Source organism: Triturus cristatus, chromosome 2_2, assembly GCF_964204655.1.
Source record: "Triturus cristatus chromosome 2_2, aTriCri1.1, whole genome shotgun sequence".
NCBI lineage: Eukaryota > Metazoa > Chordata > Amphibia > Caudata > Salamandridae > Triturus > Triturus cristatus.
Window position 1 is genome coordinate 762,903,464 of NC_140582.1, and position 11,971 is coordinate 762,915,434.

The 11,971-nt window shown below is 41.9% G+C and overlaps 1 long non-coding RNA gene across 1 annotated transcript; it reads right to left on the minus strand.

Annotated features, from left to right (window-relative positions):
- Positions 1 to 4,458: 4,458 nt before the first annotated feature.
- Positions 4,459 to 11,406, minus strand: LOC146862750 (uncharacterized). Its single transcript, XR_014978174.1, has 2 exons — positions 9,385 to 11,406; positions 4,459 to 9,277 (listed from the first exon to the last, which is right to left on the minus strand). It is a non-coding gene; the product is annotated as an uncharacterized LOC146862750 (long non-coding RNA).
- Positions 11,407 to 11,971: the final 565 nt, after the last annotated feature.

An 11,971-nucleotide genomic window follows, 5' to 3' on the forward strand; every position in this document is an offset into this window, starting at 1 on the left:
CTTTTCTGCATGGTCACCCGGAATTTTCCCCTTTGTTGGACCTTATGTTTCTTTTTTTTTTTTTTGTCCTCATCTCACCTATAAACTGTTTGCAGGGCATACCTGGTCGATTTAATGATGGGGCGCCCTCCGACCACCTGCACTTGTTTAGGTTATCCAACCAATCCCCTTATATCGTCCGGGATTTAGGTGTTAATCATAGGACCATGGTTTTTATCGACCCTTAACATCGGCAACAGGGGATCAGCAGAGTCTCAATTCCTGACCCATACGTATAAAGGGTACCCACAATGTAGGGGGGCCAGAGCTGGTGCTCAAAGATTCTAATCGGGCCATAGCAAGTGCGGATTTTAACCAGTCCTCGATTTTCGGAGGGAGGGGGTCCTTCCATCTTAGACAGATCTCCCTTCGGGCCAACAAAATCAGACATAGTAACAGCCCTCTATCGGATTGAGCCATACTGGCAGTGGACACCTGATCATTAGCAAAGAAAATCAGAGAGCCGTTCAACAAAATGTCAGTTCCAAAGGACATACCTAGATATCTGCACACCCCTTCCCAGTATGATCCTAATTTGGGACAATCAAAAAAGATATGTATGTCATTGGCTTTAGGGAGCAAGCACCTGGGACACCTTGGTTCAGGGTTGGGGGCGAATTTCGAGATCTTCTCCGGAGTATAGTAGATTCGGTTGGTGACAAAAAAATGATTTTCCTTCAGACTAGCTGATTTGGTGTATTTATAAAGCAGGGTCACGGAGGGTTCCAAGAGGTTCCCGATATCGGCTTCAAATGGAGAATTGTTCCAAGCTGACACCTGTTGGGGGATACCGACATCATCCGCGTTGATCAGTAGCCTATACCATATGGAGATCTCCTTTTTCCGATGCTGAATGTTTTTTAATGCAGCTTCAACCTCTCCATTCCCCCTTAAATTCTCCTTTTCTGTTTCAAACCAGGATTTTAGTTGGATAAACTTAAATCTTGAAAACCCCATACCAATTCTTGCTTTCAATACCTCCCAAGGATGAATGCCATTTTCATCCCCCAACTCAGACCAGATCTCAACCCCAGCTCTTTTAATTGGAAGGGCCAAACTATCCTAGAGGCAAGGGGGGGTCCCCGGGGAGTCCCAAATCGGTGCCTGATCGGAGTAGTAGCCTATCCCACATCTAGAGCGAATGAAATACCAGACCTCCAAAGCATTTTTGATCACCTTCAGCCTTACTCGTTTAAAAAATTTTGGTGAACCGAACTTGTAGAGAAACCCAACTCTATTACCACAGCATTCTGAGTTAACCAACTCTCCCAACAGCCTTCCCCAAGAACATGCAGTCGGTTCTACTAGGAGCATCCTAATGGCCTTAAACTGAAAGGCAACCAGATAGCACTGTATATCTGGGAGAGCCAATCCCCCTTTGGCTAGGCGACGTCTTAGTTTTTTCCAGGAGAGCCTAACCCCTTTCTCACCCCAGATAAAGCTCCCGATTTTACTTTGCGCCTTCGAGATAAAGTGTTTAGGAAAACCTAGAGGTATTGCATTAAACAGGTAGGTTAATTTCGGGAGGATTGTCATTTTGACTAGATTCACCTTCCCAAAGATGGTCAAAGGGAGGTTCCTCCACCTTGCAAATAACTGATCAATTTCCCTTATTGTTTTTTCTATATTGATAGATGGGATTTTTTCAAGATCTTTTACGATGACAATACCAAGATATTTAAATTTTTTGCTGGAGGCCCCACTCCACTGATCTATGTTCCAGCACATTACCTCCGTCTTTGCGGAGTTAGCTAAATATCCGGAGATTGCCCCAAACTCTTCCAGTAGAGCCCCAACCTTTGGCTGTAATATCTCGGGGTTATCTGTGTAGATAATTATATCGTCCGCATATAATGCGATTTTAGAACGATATTGCTGAGTCTTGAACGGGGTTATAGTCTCATCTAATCTTATAGCCTGAGCGAGAGGTTCAATGTAAAGATCGAACAATAAAGGGGAGATAGGACAGCCCTGCCTAGTCCCTCTTTGAATGTTAAAACTAGGGGTAAGTTCGCCGTTGATGAGAATTCTAGCTGAGGCATCTTGGTAGCACCTTTTCAGAGTATGTATAAAAATTGGACCAAATCCCATCTCCTCCAGCACCTCCCAAAGATAGGCCCAACATACGCTGTCGAAGGCCTTGGCGGCATCTAACGCGACCACCGCCAAGGGTTCGAGTCTAGAGATCGCCAGATCAATGTTCCCAATAAGTAGCTGGGTTTGTTCCTGAATGTGTCTCCCAGTAATGAACCCTTTCTGATCTGCATTGACCAATCCCGGGGCTAATTTTCCCAATCTCCCTGCCAAAATGCCCATGAAGATTTTATAATCTGCATTTAGCAGGGAGATTGGGCGATAAGAATCCGCTCTAGCTGGATCCTTCCCTGGCTTAAGGATCAGAACAATGATAGCCTCCCTCCATGAATTAGGGACAAGGCCTGTTGGGCTGTAAATTGAATGGAACAAGGAACCCAGAACCGGAATGACTTCCTCGAAGAGGGATTTATACACTTCATTTGGGAGGGTATCAATACCGGAGGCTTTACCATTTTTGGAGATCTTTATTTGGGTTCTTATTTCCTGCAACGTGATTGGGGAATCAAGGAGGTCTTTATTAGCCTGTGTTAGCGTGGGGAGGGATTTTGAGCTTAGCCACCCGCGGATTTGTTGTTTGGAGGGGGATAAATTCTCCCCATAAAGATCTGCAAATAGAGAAAGTATGGTGTTTTGGATGTCACCGGCATCTGTGGATCTATCCCCTCGGTTGTTTATCACCAGCTCGGCTATATCATTCTTCGAGCGTTCGGATCTCGCTTTCCACGCCAAAAGAGCCTCAGCCCTCTCTCCATACTCATAGTTCTCCATTTTACTCCTTTCCCATTGCTTCTTACACCTCTCTTCTAAAATACCCCTGTATCTTTGTCTTGCTTGTTCAAGTTCAAGAATTATCTGCGACACCCCTTGTCCGTCTGAGGATTTTAATAGCCTCAAATGCTCGACTTCTAGCAGTCTGATCTTTTCTTCGCCCGCCTTTAACGCACTCCCTTCAGAGCGATTTTTGAAACATATAAGATTATGAAATCGACCTCTCAGTGTAGCCTTAAAGGCGTCCCATACTACCTCGATGGCTGCTGAACCTATATTGGTGTCAAAGAATTCCAGAGAGGACGTTTTTATAGCCTGAATCAGGTCTGAGTCATCTAACCTCCTCCTGCTGAGAGTCCATCTCGATTGAGATTTTATTAGTAATTTTTTGATGGAACAGAAAACGGGGGAATGGTCCGAAAGGTGGCTAGGAAGGATAGATACATCAGAATCCTTTCCAAATAGAGACTTGCTGGCTAATAAATAGTCGATCCTAGAGGAATGATGAAATCTCTTGCTGTAGAAGGTATATCCAGCCCTGTCACCTTTCGTGACCCTCCACACATCGACCAAGCCGAGATCATGGATCAGATTCTTCATTGCCCGTCTGACAAGGGGGGTTGGGATGGAACGCACCTGATTCGACCGGTCCAGAATAGGATCTAATAGGGCATTAAAATCACCTCCAACAATTATTGGGGGAGCCACCAGCATAAGCTTAGATTGTAGCTTGACAATATAAGAAGGGTCATCAATATTCGGCCCATAGAATGAGGCGCACGTCAAAACAGTCCCCCGAAAGTCCAACTCCACTATCACCCATCTCCCTGATTGATCCGTCTGGATGGATTTAACTGAGCAGGTTAGTCCCCGTTTAACTAGGACGGCCACCCCACGACTATTCATACATTGATTCGAGACGCCAAAGGTTTTTATCCAGGGTGCCCCTGAAAATAGTTTATTCGACTCCCCTGTGGTTAGGTGGGTCTCCTGTAGGAGGCAAACCCGAGCTTCTGAAAGCTCCAGGTATTTCATAATCAGCCTTTGCCTCCTGATACATCGTAGCCCATTTACATTCCAGGAAAGAAGACCAAAACCGGCCTGATCAATAGTTACATTTGCCATCCATATTCATCGCCTCCCGCATTGATGTCATACTGAAAGTTGATTCCCAAAAGTAAGATGAGGTTATTTTGTTTTTATTATTTTTATTTTTATTTTTATTTTTATTCCTTACCCACCCATAGTGCCCCCCTCCCCCTGGATCCCACCCCTCCCACAACCCCGTGCATGCCCCTAATCCCTTGAGGAACCCTCCCTTAAAGATGGGTGAACCCATTAGGTCACGCTCACCTCGGGTTTAAGAAAGAAAAATAAAAAATAATGTACTGGAGAAAAAGATTGGAGGCAGGATAAGAAAAAGAGGGTGTTACAAAGGATATACTATCCTGTGGAGATGTAGAAAATAGGCCTCAGCTAGGCCTACCAGTGCAAGGGGTTCGCCCTTCTCTGCACAGAGTCCTCAGACTATTAGAAAGAAGTTGGCACAGAATCTGAAATAGAAAATACATAGTTTATTAAACCTCAGGAGGTGGAACCACATTCACCCAGCACCCTGTGGTGCTGAATGAAGGTAGCACCCAGAGTAGAAGAACCATGGGTCTTTTATACCCACACAGGGGCTCAGGAAAAGGACGATGCAAGCATACATGAGAAGAGTTACATACATAGATGGTCATACAGAAATGCACCGTAAATAGTATAGGAGGAGCTAGCAGTTGCTGACTCTGGTAGAAACAACCTGATAGTTACAGACTAAAAACAGATGCATGGACAGTTAGATATTCCTGCGCATGTGCAGGGTAGCAGAGTCTAAGTATAGCCAGTCCTTTAAACAGAGCACAAGGGAAGACAAAATGGCTGTCAGAAATACAAAATGGATTCCACAAAATGTACAGGATAGCCTGTAAATACCAGATGGATTCTGCTAACGCTAATTTAATCGCAGCCAATTTACGACAGACGACCCTTTTAGCGTTAGCTGAAGACATCTCCCATAATCCAGTAGGAAAAATGAAAATATGCATATTAATTTTTAATAACATTTTTTTTTTCTTTTCATAAATTTCCTAATTCATTGCTAGGTGGGCATTTCTCATTCTAAATATTGTTAAGCGGGTATGTATGAGGTATAAACAGAAGTACAAAGGGAACAGAGAATTGGGTCATACAGATAGCAGGAGAGAGTAATTACTATTATCAGAAACAGAATTATTAGCTTTCTAGTCCTTAGCAAATCCTAGAACCATCCAGTAAAAACATTTTCAAGGTTCCCATGCATTTCAGTTACCATCAATTTCAATATCAAAGTATCCAACAGTACATATCTAATAAAAACATTTTCGCTAGACTTTTCCAGTGTTTCCTTTATGAGGGCTAGAGTATCTATCATTATACCCAATACAAACATTAAAGCAGTCAGACATATTATTTACAAAAATGATCCTGGATCCAGGGGACCAGGAGGACCATGAGAATTAGGACGAAGAGCTGCAAAGGGTTGCTCCTCCTCAAAAATGGGACGATCAATGGGGTACATTTTCAACAAAAAGAAAAAGAAGTCCTTGGGAAATTAAAGCCGCTGTACAACCAACCAGAGGGGAGTCTTCTCCCTGTGTCCGTTTGAGCCTCACAGGCAGGCTCTTGTTGTTCCCACGGTGGAGCTGCACAACTCGCAACTCAGGAATCATGGCCTAGTTTCAAGGGAAAAGTTTCTTCTTTCAGGATAGGGCAATCACCCACCAGGGCAAATGCGCTCAGCGATCCTGTCCAGTGTCTCAGGCAGTGCACCAGTTTTCTTCGTTTCAATCTAACAGGCACCAGAGACACAGCACCTGTACCCTGAACTCAAGTCCTTCCCTAACTCCTGTATTGCTCTGCTGGCACACTGCTCTTTCGTTGGGGCCATGGATTGCATTCAGTGTGCCCAGGTATCTCCTTTACAGCCACTTTGGGACCAGGATTCAGAGGCCTGATGCTAGGATCTCTGAAGCAACCCTTGTTTCAAAGGGGGTTACCTCAAGCAAAAACCTTCTTCCCTTCCTGGTCGGTCTGTGACTCTCAGCTGGGCATCAAAAGCTTGATCCACGATTTCTCCTTTCTGATTTGTGACCCCGTCTTTCGCCCAAGATAGTAGCAGGGGTACGCTCATCACAATGCTTCCGGCCTTCTACCTTCACTGAGGTCCTGGTTGCCAGCAGTGCCTGTGCAGGTTACCTTCACTTTGACTTCAAGCTGGACTGGTGCTGACTCCTCAAGCTGGATCTGATGTACGCGCCCCTCTGGCAATGGTTGTAAAGCAGCAAATATCTATTGGTGGACAGAACAAAAGGTCTTTAGACAAGGCACAAAAATAATCTATCAACAGAGAGGATAGTCTCAGAATACTTCCTAGTCCAGGGACGCCCCATATATTAACAAGGCACCCTGGAACCACTTTCATATATGTGAGAGTAAATAAAACAACAGTCTGGACCTATTAGCAAGTATAAAAACTCTTTAGTGAACTGACAAGAGTAATACGTCACCCAATGCCAAGCAGTCAAGGAAGTCTGTGTTCATTTCTAAAGACCCTCAAGAAAAAGGAAATGTTATACACGTTTTACTCCTAAACATTGCATTATTTGTACAGGACTGCAGACACTTCTAAAATGATTTTTCTTAATTAAAACACCTATATTGTATACTCAGGACCATGCTCTCATGTTATAGGAGCAACAGGAAAATCTAACACTGCTAATTTAACAGGGATTCCTATTACATACAGAACTAAAAACTTCAACATAATGGGTACATGTTCTCCAGCGGAACATCTTGTGACTAACAGACTCCTGTAAAACAATATTTTCCTCAAAAATGTTTGCTAAGGATCACATAGACCTCTTCCCTGCATTCTACATTTTCACAATCCAAACTATGTAACATTAGTTCTAGTAAGGACTGTCAGTTTATTTACACAGACTAGCTAATAAAACTAGCAATGCCCTTGCAAAACTGTATGTAGCATGAGAATAACAAACAATAGTGGTGTTGTCACCTGAGAATTTTCAAACAAAAACTACCCACAGCTAGTTCCCCTTAAAGATCAAATAAGGAAACAGCAACCTAGACTACTCATCCTCTCATAATTCCATCAGAGAGGATGGGTAGTAACATAGCAAAATATATTTATTCGTTTTATTAATGCTAATAATGTTTAAAACAGTATTACTGAATAGCCAATTTAATGTCTCATGGTTATTTCACAGACAGTTTAGACAGGCTCAAAAAAAAAGTAAGAAAAAGAGAGAGAACACATAAATTTGCCTACCCTTAATTTGTAGAGGAGCTAGCCTCCACTCCCCAGTTTTGACGGTAAGAAACCTGTACCAGGTTTCATTCTGTCAACACTATCAACCCCAATTTGTAGCAACTGGGCATAAACAAACTCTGAGGAGCGAAATAGCACATTTCAGCTAGCCAAAGAACATATTCCTTTAGCAAATGTACTAGTGCAACATGAGACCGCATGAAGTCAAACTGAATCCCATTGCTTCCTGAATTCAACCCTAAAAACATTTATACTATATATATATGGCAGAGCCATTGTCCTTTAAAGAGAGGTCACATATACTATGTGCATTGAGTGCACACAAAAACTTGCTTTTACCAAAAAAAAAAAAAAGGGTAAGCAAAAACCTCTTTCTTCCCCTGCCATTTCGTCTTTCAAATGTCGAAATGTCAAAGCAACGTTGTGCTGAGCCCTACAGGCTTCTAAATGTAGGACTTTGACCTATAACCTATGCAGCTGTTCCCCAGCATGCATGCAAGGTTTTCATGTGGTGCTTCCAAGTCAAAGTGACCCTAAAGACCGAAGACAGAGCAGCAAAACCCACTCTGTGTGTCTACCAGCAATTTCAGAGGTAAGCTTAATAACTTCTGCCAATTTTTGTACATTGATATGTATAAGCAGTGTGCCAAGCGTTTGTCTAGCAGTATAGATGGTCTATGCTTACATATGTGCATTTACTGGGGCGTAAGGCAGTTTAAAAACTGATCTGACTGGAGAAAACTCATTTAAATAGTGAATTTTTACCCAATTTCGACTTTGATTTTCAGGGCACTTAAAAATTAACATCCTACAATGTTTTTGCATAATAGTCATCCCCAGAATGTCCTCTACATATCCCAGAGATGTGGCATCAAAAATGTATAATGTATACCCTTATAAAAATGAGTTTTGTACGCCTGGGTAAAGTGACATTTTCACATGTAATTGACCCCCTATTGCTGTATAGCACGGCTTAAATGCAATTTGGATGCTAGGAGGTCACAGTATCATTATTAGGCATTATAAATAGTAAAAAACGAATTTGTTTTTGCACCTATTTGAAATAACATTTTTTTTTTTATATAATCAAAATATATTTTTTGTTAATAAATCTAATCATTTTGATGAGTCTACATATGAAAAGCGAGCTGCATCCCTTGCCTGTTATATTGAAACACATTAATTCTTAGCCCTAAGCACAGAAGCTTATCTTGAAACATCTTAAGTCTGCGCCACTTTTAAATGAAGGACAGCCATTATTATTGAACATCAAAAACCACTCTTATCCTTATTTTAAAAAAAAGGCATTAAGAAAAGAAATCCCTACTGTCAATCTGCAAAAATAATGAAACTACATTTCTAACTTTGGAAACAGCAGTCTGAAATGCAGAATTTTACTCCGTGTTTTTGACTTCAACTATTCTCTGTAGCCGGAGTCCGAAAGAGAAATGGTCTTGTTGACACAGCTGTTTAACACGTAAAGGTGTCGAAATTCACACGCCTTGCAAGTCAACCCTTCAAGCCAACACAAATCTGTCGTGCTGTATAATGTGAATGCCTTTGAATACCCTATACAAAAGATAAATGCTGTGACATTTTGTATCTGAATTTAGTCTATTGTAAAACACACAATTTCGTTTTTCTCTTTACACAGGTCATCTTAATTTTAACTTTCTAAAGGTAAAACTCTTATCCGATAATCCATGTTAATTTTGCGCCACAATTTCCACTGAGAAAATTAATTCTCAATTGGAAAATCGTTTTTATATAGGCATATAGCCCTTAAAATTTCAAGCAAGAGCATCATTTTACTTTTTGTGTAGGATTAATGCAACAGTTTTAAAAAAAATATAAAAACAGTTTTCTATGGAAAGTCTAACTGGTCTTTGCACAAAATAGGGCAGAGGAAGGCTCCTTGGGTTTCGTTCCTCAGCTGCCCTGTCTCATCAGAGAAGCTAAACCTCAGCGCAGAACCGGGCCACAGCGAGTGCTCCTAGCCCCCACCTTTCTCCAAGGCTGTCCTGCTGCAAGCATTACACATTTTCATGTCAGTGAAGCTTTCTAAGCAGTGATTTCACCTCCTGGTTCACTCCTCTATTTTTAGCCCCCACCTTACAAGCTGCAAGGTCAAAATCTGCCTTGCACAGCCCTGAAGCTGTCAAAGACAAAAAGCCTTCCTAATGTTATCTAAACTGCAATAATTTGCCCTATGGAAACATTTATTTTAATATACAATTTCTTTTCAAGGGTCATAAATTTAGGTTCAATTCTCAGATTAGCAGGTTCAGCTTAAATTAGAACCTACAACCCTGTGGACCCAGCACATTGGCTCACTGAACCACCAAGAACACAAAGCTGCATAGGAACAATTTGCAAATTCGAAATACCCACAATTTTTCCAAGCTAAACTTTTAACGGGTCCCTAATTACTCTTCATTAATACTTTTGTACATTAAGGGTGTCATCAAATCACAGGGGTTGCTCTTTCTCTTGCTACACCCCTCTCAATTTCCTTTTGCGACTTATTGATGGTGATGAGACCAAATTAAATTTACTCCTTAACAATTTCACTTCTCAGAATTCTTTCACATATTCACAGTCATTCAATCACACGCTTTTTCCAGTGCTAGCAACATCCAAAACACAATTTACCACACCATAACATGTAAACACACATTTAACCCACAGATCAACACTTAAGACAGAAACAAAAGACAGCCCACAGACTGTACTTAAACCAAACCATTTGTAAATACTAGTTGCAAGTCATATTCACCAGATTTGGCTGGCAGAACACCAAAAAAAAACGCTCTGCATCTCATCACTTATGAATGTTACTAAGTGCACAGACCAGGATCCTTTTATGTACATATTTAGTTCCTCGGGGTACTAGTCACCACTTACAAGTATTTTTATTCCATAATGCGCTGTACATTATAGAAGAAAGACCATACTTAATATACATATCCCTATTAGGCGTCCCCTCCGAGGGGGGGCCAGTTGTGCTTCATCAAGTTTCATTTTGGTACCATTCCAAAGGCAACACATCTTTTGAAGTGTGCTAAAGACAGATATGCCAAAAAATAGTGCAGAATATGCAATATTATAATCAAAGTAGCACTTAAGGTACCTTTAGTACGATGTGCCGTTCAAATCAATTCAGTTAGAGAAAATTCTCCTCATTACCTGCCTATGTGAATTGCAAGTCACATATGTCAAAACAAACCAAGTTGGCCAACACAAAATATACCATACTCAAAGCCACAGTAAGCGTTACTAAACTACCTTACCAATCACAGGCATCAAAACCAACAGCAAGCGCCGCAGACACTTACCAATCACTTGGTGTTCAGATTCATCCTGCCAAGTTCTAAAATCGACCAAATGGTCACTGCACGGTGAATCAACAGAAGAGATCTCAGTCGAGGACCGGTGCCACCTGGATGGTCAGATCAGAAAGAAAGGAAAAGTCGCCGTGGATGCCAAGACTCTGGTCTTATCGGGCAGTGATCACGTCCAGAGCGAGATTCCAATCCTTCGTCGCGACCAATCCTTTGGGCATCCGAGTCACCGATGAGCCCCAAGTTGAGGCGCCAATTGTAGAAAATAGGCCTCAGCTAGGCCTACCAGTGCAAGGGGTTCGCCCTTCTCTGCACAGAGTCCTCAGACTATTAGAAAGAAGTTGGCACAGAATCTGAAATAGAAAATACATAGTTTATTAAACCTCAGGAGGTGGAACCACATTCACCCAGCACCCTGTGGTGCTGAATGAAGGTAGCACCCAGAGTAGAAGAACCATGGGTCTTTTATACCCACACAGGGGCTCAGGAAAAGGACGATGCAAGCATACATGAGAAGAGTTACATACATAGATGGTCATACAGAAATGCACCGTAAATAGTATAGGAGGAGCTAGCAGTTGCTGACTCTGGTAGAAACAACCTGATAGTTACAGACTAAAAACAGATGCATGGACAGTTAGATATTCCTGCGCATGTGCAGGGTAGCAGAGTCTAAGTATAGCCAGTCCTTTAAACAGAGCACAAGGGAAGACAAAATGGCTGTCAGAAATACAAAATGGATTCCACAAAATGTACAGGATAGCCTGTAAATACCAGATGGATTCTGCTAACGCTAATTTAATCGCAGCCAATTTACGACAGAGAGGCCCTCGCTTGTTTAGATGAAAAATCTCATTTTGCCTGCTCTGCCCCCCTTAATCCAACCATGAAGTGGTCTACTTCTTCGACTGTGTGGAATAGATGCATCTGATTGTTATGCATGGTGCGCAACTGAGCCGGAAATTTTAATTGTACCTTAACACCCAGAGACCTCAATTCCTCCATTCTACTGCCCATTTCCCACTGCCTTGTAGCCGTTATGTGAGAAATGTCAGACCTTATTTGAAAGGTAAATGAATCCGAACCATTGGGGGAAAAAGTTAAGGAACCCTCCTTGAGACCAAGTGATAAAACTAGATCTTTTACTGAGTATGAGAGGAAGTTGACCAGAATCTTCCGGGGTTTCAGTCTTTTCGGATTTTTCTTGTAGGGGTCCCGGTGACCTTATGTTTCTAAATAACTTGATAATTCTGTCCACAACAGTAGCAGTGCAAACATGGTTTTCGACTTGCTATTGTAGTCTGTCTGGAGCAGTATAAAAACTGCAGTTCCACCTGTCCCAAATAAATCTATTTGA